Source organism: Amblyomma mixtum, chromosome 10 (genome assembly GCF_055824585.1).
Source record: "Amblyomma mixtum isolate Tamu chromosome 10, ASM5582458v1, whole genome shotgun sequence".
NCBI lineage: Eukaryota > Metazoa > Arthropoda > Arachnida > Ixodida > Ixodidae > Amblyomma > Amblyomma mixtum.
The window spans coordinates 124,822,734-124,832,686 of NC_143021.1; positions in this window are offsets into that span (position 1 = coordinate 124,822,734).

Below are 9,953 nucleotides of genomic sequence, written 5' to 3' on the forward strand. Positions count from 1 at the left end.
AGAAGCGAAATTTTTTAGGGTTCGATTAGGATTCGGGTCCACACCTTTCAGGTTCAGTACCGGGTTCCGCTCCAGAGCGACATTCCGCTCCGGATCGAACTGGTTCAGTCAGCTCTGAACCGTTTCAAACGGGTTCAAACAGGTTCACACACACAAAACAAATTCTGAACGTTGATGGGTTTTAATTGACCATATTATATTGTTTACTCTTCTGTGTGACACTGATATATTAATAAAAAATGCAAAATTTGCTCAGCGCAAAATGTTTTCACTCCACCTACTTCAGCTTACTGTCCGCGGCATAAAGATAGGAATTCACGGTAAAAGCTGCGCAATCAAATGAACTCAAAATTAGTGTAAATTGGCTATGTGTACTTAGAATTCACATGATGAGATATATAAGGTGAAAAGCTGTGGATTTCGCATCTACAAAACACTCCATTTTGAGAAGTTTCTGATACCCCGTCGCTAGAGTAATAGGTCTCCCCTGAACCACGAGTGAGTCGGCAATTTCCCTAACGCCGAATACTTACACGGGCACCTTCTACGTCACCGTACACAATTGAGAGAGAAAGCTCTCGTGTATCGGCAGGAATATAGAGCGAAGACACTTTTCATTCACCCCAAAACCAACCTAACTGTCACCCCCCCCCCCTCTCAATCTGTGCACACCTCCAACAGCCATCTGAAGAGCTTATGGAACATATTTTATTTAAATCACCTGTTCGACACCGCCTTCGAAACTCGCGTTACACATCTCGAACCCCCATAGCTCTGTGTATTCAAAAACACAGCAAAGCGTGGCTTCTTACGAGGACAGTGTAACATTAATATTGTCGTCTTTGGTGATGTCGTCGCCCCCTTTCATTATGATAAAAAGCCTATGATATAAAAAATGCCGGCTTAGGTGGGTTGGTAGCACTTTCCGTCTATACGGACATATTTAGCAACATCTTCGTTGCAACGTTGCGTTGTGACACTGTTGCCAGTGCTGCATTGTGCGAAGCGAAACGTAATGTTGATAGTTTTTGGTGAGCCGGTCGTGCATTTTAGTACGAAAGCACCACTTAACGGGGTCAAACCCCACCAAGAAGCTCGTGTGAAGCCTCGGAGTGACCCGAGGAGCGTCTCACCAACTGTAGCAAGAGCAGGACGTCGCGCCAGCTTCCGCCGGGTGGAGAGAGGGTGTAAAGATGGAAGAGCGAGAAACGAGGTTAGGTGATTTATCCCATGTAGTGTCTACTTCGTTTTGTCCGTGTTGCCGAGCGCTCCAGTCTTCTTAATGAGCAACCAACATGCGCATTAGCTACCCTCATCGACAAAACGGGGTTGCGTGCACTTGCAAATGCCAGAAAGATGGGGCGCAGAATTACCTCGTTTTTTCGCTTGTCTACTCGGTTCAACTACGCTGAAACCCTACCAAGTTTTTGTACTTCAACCAGATTCAAGGTTTTTATTTTCCAAAACCACAAACGACCCCTTCCTCGCCGCTGTGCTGATTAGGTGCTCATCTGTGTTTTCTGGACATGGCTGCGAGAGAATTTTGTTCTAATACATTCAGCTTCATCTCTCCACTTTTCCTTGCAACACCTGTACGGTACGGCCTCTCCAAATCCAGATGACAAAAGTTCTGGTCGGTTATTACTTCTTCTTTCCATAAACGTGCAGCCTTACCTAGCCTTTCTTGACAGCGGTGTATTAGAGCGAGTTCAGCGGGTGTAGATTCAATGTGCCGCAAAAACCTTTTTTGGACTTACGCGTATAGGCCCTGCCATCACGCCAAGGGACGTTTGGGCACGGTCAGTGAATTGCTACCTGTGTTAGCAATGAGAAGCTATTCATGTTCTTCTGGGAGAAACTTCAGCAGACTCTTAAAAAGGACATTGAGATCACGCCTTACACTATAAGATTTCTGCTAGTGATGAAAGGCGCTGAAATTTCGTGTAAACTTTTCGTTTTAATAGCACGGTTTAGCGTGTGGAAAAGCATGATGGATGAACACGCAGAACCTTCGCGTTAAAGGAGGTCAATGTTCAGAGTACAGTGCATTTGAGCGCAGATGTGCTCTACGCAAGTTACAACCTTGAGACTGGTTGCCTCTTCTTCGTGTGCGCCCACCGAAATCTTGATGCGCGGGCGGAATAAGGGAGTGATGGTGGCGTGAGGGCGCATGCCGAGATCGCTGAATTCGTCCCGCTAAAGTAAGACACGAGGAGGTCAGGGACCCGCGACCTTGGGTTAGGCAGTCGGCTGCCACACCCACTGAGACATCATGAGGGGTGTTATTTAGTATCTGCTGTCTGAGACAAGGAATGCCTCCTGAAGTAAATGTTGCACATTGTGGTTAGGTCGTTCCGCCTGTGTTTCATATATTCATGCTACATGGCACAAAGAAAGGAAGGCTATTCTCGTTAGGTTGTTTATGAGTTAGAGCAGTGCTAAGAAAATTTATTAAAACAATGCGCAGACATGTAAAAGGGGGACACCCTAACAAACCCAAGATTTCCCATCAGTCTGGAGAGCAATTCTTTAAAATTGCCGAAACCGTCTTATAGAAATGCCGAAAAGTTTATTCCTGGACACCACACTTTATTGAGTTTTTGTCGCATAGACTGGATGTCATTTTCGCTCTGCGTAACGCGAACAGTTTTCGGTGGATAAATCTTTGCGCAAGTACAACTCATTTTCTAAAAAAAAATAAAAGTAGGACGGGCTGTAAAAAAGTGGGGCTTAACCGAGTCCGGAACCGGTTCGGAACGGTTCCTTTGAATCGTTCCGGTTCGGGTTTAGTTCCAAGATGGCGAAAAATTTTGAGTTCGGGTCGGCTCTGGTTCCGGATGAAAATTCTGGTTAGGTCCCGGTTTCGGGTTCAGTTTCGGTTCCGGTTCGACACCCTGGTCAATATACCGACACTACTCAATGGAAGAAAACTACAGACTTTCTGTAGTTTCAACAAATTTTCTCTAATGTTCTTGACCAAGAACTAACAAGAAAATGTTTTCCATTAAATAAAAACTTCTCTGGTTTTACTGCAGGAAAGTGCTGCACAGCTGCAGACTATACAAAAAGACAACAGCAAAACTATACCACTACAAAAAATACTACAAAGCAAGAGAAAAACCGGCCGTTATCAGAAGACTACGTAACATTTTGTCGTATTCTGCACACGGCTCTCACATTTTTACCACTGGGTAATTAGGGAAGTAGGGGTTAATCAAGTAGCAAAGCTCATATCACTGACCAAGGAGTGCACGCGTATGATTGTATGCATGTGTAACGTGTAACATGACGTTCTTGTGTCCTGTGATATGGTATCACTAGTAGAACAAATGATTGGGTAAGATACTAATATGATATCAACTAGAGTTGCTGACAGGACCCATAATCAAGAAAACTTTCCGCACATTAACACAACACGGAGCGAAAAGCACGCACACACACAGGAGCGTAAACTTGCGACTGTATTCTCGCAAACGATACATCGCCTTATGAAGCAGGAAGGGCGGTAGCGTACAATATGCAGTGGAACACGTGTGGGAGCACACTGGGGCAGCAAATATAACATCTGTGATAAGCATAAGACAATTCATACTGGAACTCAGCGGAAATCCCCAGAAACCAGGATCAAGGAAGCGGGTTCTCTATCGCGAATATTATAAAGTTCTTTTTTGAGAAGGGCTATTGATGCCTTACTCTTGCAGCCTTCGGTAGTAGATATATCGAGGGCCTCAAAAATTTCCCGGGCCAGCCTATCGGAAGCGCTCTCCCGATAACAACCGTAGAACGGAATAGAGGACGGCACTGCTGTTTTTTCTTCTTATTCCTGTAAAATGTTTGCATTTAAAGCAATGCAATCACAGGTTCGAGCCGCCATTTGAGCCCAGGGAAATGGCATGCTCTCTGAGCCTGTCATTTAGACAGCGCCCTGTCTGGCCTATGTATACAAACCGACAGCCTAGTGGAACCTTATGCACCACACGAACAGTGGAGGGCACAAACTAAGTTTGGTGATTCGTGACACATTTGTTCTTTGCTCTTTTACCCTGGCATCTGCTGGTCATGGCGCTCAGGCGGGACAATTTCAAAGGGGCTTAAAAACAGCATCAACTCCGAACTTGTTGGCCACCATTTTGACATTGTGCGATAGCTTGTGCACATACGGGAGGACTTGAAAAGGTATTTTTTCTCTTGCCAGCGTCAGGTGAGGAACATCGGCGGCCTTCTTCCTTCTAAATTGTCTAAGCGGTGACTCTGCTACAAAAGCTAATACTGATTTCGGGAATCCAGCTCGCTCAAAACGTTCAACCTGGTGGTCAAAACTGGATTTGACCCTGTGCGTGCACTACTTCTAAAGGGCTGATTTTAGAAAAGAAGACGCAATGCCATGTTTTACGAGCTTATAATGAGATGAGTCAAATGGTAACAGAGTCTTGTGTTAATCTGCGCGAAGTTTTCTTGAATATGTCGCTACACTAACTGGCCTAATGTTCTGGTCAACTAAGGACGCATAAACACTATGATGTCATACTCTTCATGGCGGAGCTTAACTGTCCACAATTTTTTCTCCCCGGTTAATCAGGCACACTGTTATTTAGAACTCTTCTGATTCTTTCATTTGAATATGTTTTTGCTTGTCAGGTACTCCGTCTTGACGAGGTTGCTTTGACATTTTGAGAGGACTTCAAGTGTGCAGAACTCTTCCCCGAGTTTGCTTTCATTTTGCAGTAAGTTTTGCTGAGTGTGACGACGAGACGTTGAATTTCCTCACTTTTTGGCTTTTGCGTATGTGAATTATACCCTCCGCTGCGTATTCTAATTCTCCACGAAAGCTGCGCTCTTTTGCTACAGTTCCGCGGTCCATGCCGCCCTTGATGGCCTCAAGTTCTAATTTCAATTCTTCCTTCAGCTCTTTGAAAGCCTGCACCAGTTTATTGGTCGTTGCACAGAGTAATGCGAAGCCTGAAGCCAAACATTATGGGGGCAGTGGCACCAGAAAGAAATTCACGTCTTAGCTGCTGAACAGATTGAATGTGGCAACCCACAATATGCCGAAGAAAGAGCGGCCTCTGGCGCTCAGTGCTTCACTAAAGCCTAGTGCTTCTTAACAGATTCGTGCCGGCTTTTTTAGCTTTGTAGTGCTCATATCACATAATACCTGGAGACAGTGATAAAAAAAAAGACCTTTTGGCATGTGGAAATGCAGTAAGACTTGGTTACAGAAGAGAGGAGGCATGTGGTAGTACCAGGGGAAAAAAATGTGTGCTTTCCGGTAGGCTAGCTGTAGTGTGGAAGGACGTTCATCACCCTTAATTGGCTAAAAATCCTAAATCAGAAATGGAACATACAACGACAATGGAGCAGTTACGAACACTCTTACAGATCTGAAGAAAAATGTTTATTTACACAGAATTCAAAGCATTTTCACCGCTATCGTTGTTTGCTTCCATGGTCTTGGCAGTAAATTTTTTTAATGCAGTCTCCACGGCTACACCAGCAAAGAGGCTGACTTTGGTCTTCCACTCTCTAGAAAGAGAGAACATTTACACAAAATTAGTTTTACATCTCAAAAAAGTCAGTAAGTGTTTTGTGTTAGCGCTCAAAAAAGGTGGGTTGTCAAGACGTAAATGTTGGCTTAAAGTAGCAAAGCCAAAATTTTAGCGCGCATTTCCAGCACTTATCCTTACTGAAAATGTGGTCATCAGGCTATCATCTTCGTGAAAAGAATATTTTTCTTCAAGCACTCAAAACAACCTCAGAAAAAAATCGCTGTTTAAATTAGAATGTTTTTAACCACTTCCAAACACTTCGATGAGACTGCAGAAGCCTCGAAGCATTTAACAAAACGAGATGTAGTTTTTGGCACACTGCATATCATCAACGCATTTGCCTTCCATGGGAAGCCGGCAAGTTTCAGCTTTGCACACGTATTACTGTCCGTGAATGATCAACCAGAGCAAAAATTTTAAGTTCCCGCTCGTGACGTAACAAAACAAATCTCCATGAAAGGCGCCAAATGGTTTGGAACCCGTTGAAAACAGCGCTTAATTTGTTATTTGTGAAGTATTTTTGTTTACCAAAGAAACAATTGACTGGGTGAATTTGGGTAGAAGATGTACAAGTGTATAATAATGAATAAAGTAGGTGTGAAATGTCGCAGTTGAGATAATGGCCAACAGTCTTTACATACCGTGCCGTGTAAGGTGGTCTACATACTGATCAGGTATGGTGGCTGCCCTGCTTTCTTTTTTCAATGGATTTATAGTGGTGTAACATAAGTTGGAAAGTATTCACTAACGCCACCACTCGATCATAGCCAGCGCCAGGTCGAACGTGCTGTACAAAGGAAGGCAGCAGTTTTGAGAGCGCCCTATATTCTATTACATGACGCTTACACTACCGAAAACAAGACTGTCGCGGTGCTAGCAAATCTTGCCTTAATTATGTTGTTTTCTTCAGAAAGTTTGTTTCATGGGGTTTAACGCCCCAAATTGACTCAGGCTATGAGGAACGCCGTAGTTAAGGGCTCTGGAAATTTCGACCACCTGGGGTTGTTTAACGTCCACTCACATCGCACAGTACACGCCCCTCTAGAATTACACTTTCATCGGAATTCGACCACCGTGGCCGGGATGGAACCCGCGTCTTTCGGGTCAGCAGCCGAGCACCATAACCACTTAGCCACAGTGGCGACCTCTCTTGAAAAAAGTACATTGTAATGAGTCACTACTTTCTCTTGCATTAATGACTTTATACAACCTAATACGTAGTACAATTACGAGGCACTGTACAGTGCTGGTGGCGCGGCGTGGGTTGCAATGGCCTATAATTATCATTGCCATACGGCTGCAATAAGAGAAGTTCGGCAAACAGTAGAAACTTTCTAGCCAAACTCAGCTGCGACGACACACGGCATGCTCACTGGTGTTTTACGATCCCTTATAATCAACTTAGCACTTCAGAAGGCAAGCTCCCAACGCCCGATCAAGCGCATTTAGACACTGAGCTTCTTGAGCGCTTAGCCTGCTTCCTGTCCTAGTAGCTTCCGCTGAAAATAGTACTCTTTTTTAACTGTGCTGGGATAAACGCCTATGAAACGAAAGCATTACGTTCGCATAAATGTGCAATCCAAATAATAATCCTAAATTCTGCTTTATTTAAAACTAACCGTATATACATACCAATGTAAAAGCTTGTAAATACGTTTTCCAGATTTTTTTATTGGGCCTTTCGGTAACATCAGTTTGGCCTAAAAATATGCTAGTGGCTGCAGTTACATAGAAGCAAGAATCGCCATTTAGGAGGCGGTCATTATCCTGTAGTCGTTCTCCAAAACCATTTTTCAAAGCAGTTCAAACATCCTGATAAGAAATTAGCTTCACTTAGGAGTATGCACTGCATTATCATGTCCCCAGTGTTAAGGAGTATGCACTGCATTATCATGTCCCCAGAGTTAAGACTAACTATGGAAAAATATTAATGAAATAATGAAATTCGAATAGGGAAGGTTGTAGGCATGGAGACACGATTTCGCCTATGCCATTGAGAGCCTGTTTATGCGAGATGAATCAGGAGATATAGAAATTTGCAGAATATAACTGACAACTATGTATAGCTTTCATTCATTACGAGAACGCATTTGACTCAGTAGAAATCTTAGCTGTCGTGCAGGTATGTCGGGCAGGCAGTCTTTTGTGCGCTAATATTGGAAAATATCTATAACGACTGCCAAGCTACCATAGTCCTCCAAAGAGTCATTGATGAAATTTCAATAGAGAATGGCGTAGGCAGGGAGACACGATCTCGCCAATGCTATTCACCGCCTGCTTACACGAGGTTTTAGGAAGCCTGGATTGGGAACAGTTGCAAATACGATTTAATATAGAATACCTAATTTGCGATTTGCTGATGATATTACCTTGTTAGGTCACTCCGGACATGAACTGCGAAGCATGATCAATGAGTTAGACAGGCAGAGCAGAACGGTGAACCCAAAATTTAACATGCAGTAACATGCAGACAACCGAAAGTTTAGCGCATAGTATGAAGCCATTTGGTCTCTTCAACGTCCAAATCCTGTCCTCTCGTTTCTGGAAGAAGGCATTCATAATCCATAGACATAGGTTAGCTCTCTCGGCGAACTCTAATAATACTTGCCCCCGTGCTATTCCTGGAGTTTCTGCCTTAGACGCCTACCGCCTGGTCTCCGGCTTCCTTCTTGCCTACCTTCGCATTGAAGTCGGCCGTCAACGCACTGTTTCGTGATTTCACTTGTTTTTTATTGCGGATTGCACGTCTTCATAGAAGCTTTCAACGAACTGGTCATCGTGGCCGGATGTAGGCGCATAGTCCTTAAGCACCTTCAGCTGGCACATCTAATTAATTAAGCCTGATTACGATAGCTGCCACCCTTTCATAATAGTTTTGAAACTCCTCCATCTTGCACCTCTGATATCCATTTGATACACGCAAATTCCTCGAACAGCACTACTAGGCTAGGCTCGTTGGATAAGGTTAAAAGTTGGCGGCTTCAGTTTGCAATGAGAGCCTGTCTGGAACCAAAGATTCTAGCACCCTCTGCCGCGTCAGAGGTCTGACCACCGCCTTGGTGAATTGCTCCGCAGCCGCTGGGGACTGAAAGCCGAGGTTTAATTGGTTTATTCATAGAAAGTTGAGACTACTTACTACACCAGGGAGGCCGAATTCTGCTCTAGTGGGCGAGTCCGTTTTCTGTTCTGGTCACGAGATCCGGGCGCACCCCGACCTAGTAACGCAATTCCTTCGACACGCGCAGTTTTTTTTCTCGTACTCGGTGGATAATTACGCGTCACCGTGACTAGAGCCAAGGTAATCTTGCACGTGAAGCAGATGCTCTACCTCTATACCACCGCAGTAGATTAATAAGCAACATTACGAAGTAAAAAGATAAATCAGGCTGCGGCGGAAGCAGTTGCGCTTCTTCTGCCTTAAATAGTGATCCTGGGATGATTAACCTTTACAAGTGTAGGCTGTCATGTAAGAGGAGTTAAATATTATTTTTCCGTTAGGTCTGCGTATTATACTTGGGTTGCCCTTCGAAGATGCCAACTGTTCACCTTCTTCACTCTTGGTCTTCTTTTGCAACGTATGCTGCGAAGTATTCTCTGCACAAGAACTTCTGGAAGAGAAGCGGAGGAGCAAGCATTTGCAGAAGCCGCAGGGAAAGCACTGTTGCTCCTACTGGCCCTACTCCAGAGATAACAAGCCGAGATGTGATTCTGCACTTCGCTTTGCGATTCATTTTTCGTATAACTCGCCAAGAGTGGTGACGTTGCACTGAAGCGAACACGAAGCAATCTTTTGCGCCCGTTGTTCACACAGATACATTTACGACACCCGCAGTTCGAAGGATTTTCAAGCATTAAGCCTCTCTAAACATGGCGTTGAGTGCGACGATAAATGATTGGTTTATGGGGTTTAACGTCCCAAAGCGACTAAGGCTATGAGAGACGCCGTTGTAGAGGGCTCCGGAAATTTCGACCACCTGGGGTTCTTTAACGTGCACTGACATCGCACAGCACACGGGGCTCTAGAATTTCGCCTCCATCGAAATTCAACCGCCGCGGCCGGGATCGAACCCGCGCCTTTCGGGTCAGCAGCCGAGCACCATAACCACTGAGCCACCGCGGCGGCCGACGATAAATGAGTATTCTGCTCATTCAAGAGGTAAATGCGCAGTTGAAACAGGATTCATGTCGTCGAATTCCACGACGAAGCTGTCACGGCCCCCGTCTCTCTTCAGAAAGAGGTGGCTGAAGCTGCCTTGATATTGCTGCAACTGTAGAAGAACTGCAGATTGGGCTAGTTGGTGTAGATTCATAGTGATGGTTCAACAGCGCAAACACACACAGACCAAGAAGGAGACAAGACACACACAGCGCTGAACTTACATCAGTCGTAAGTTCAGCGCTGTGTGT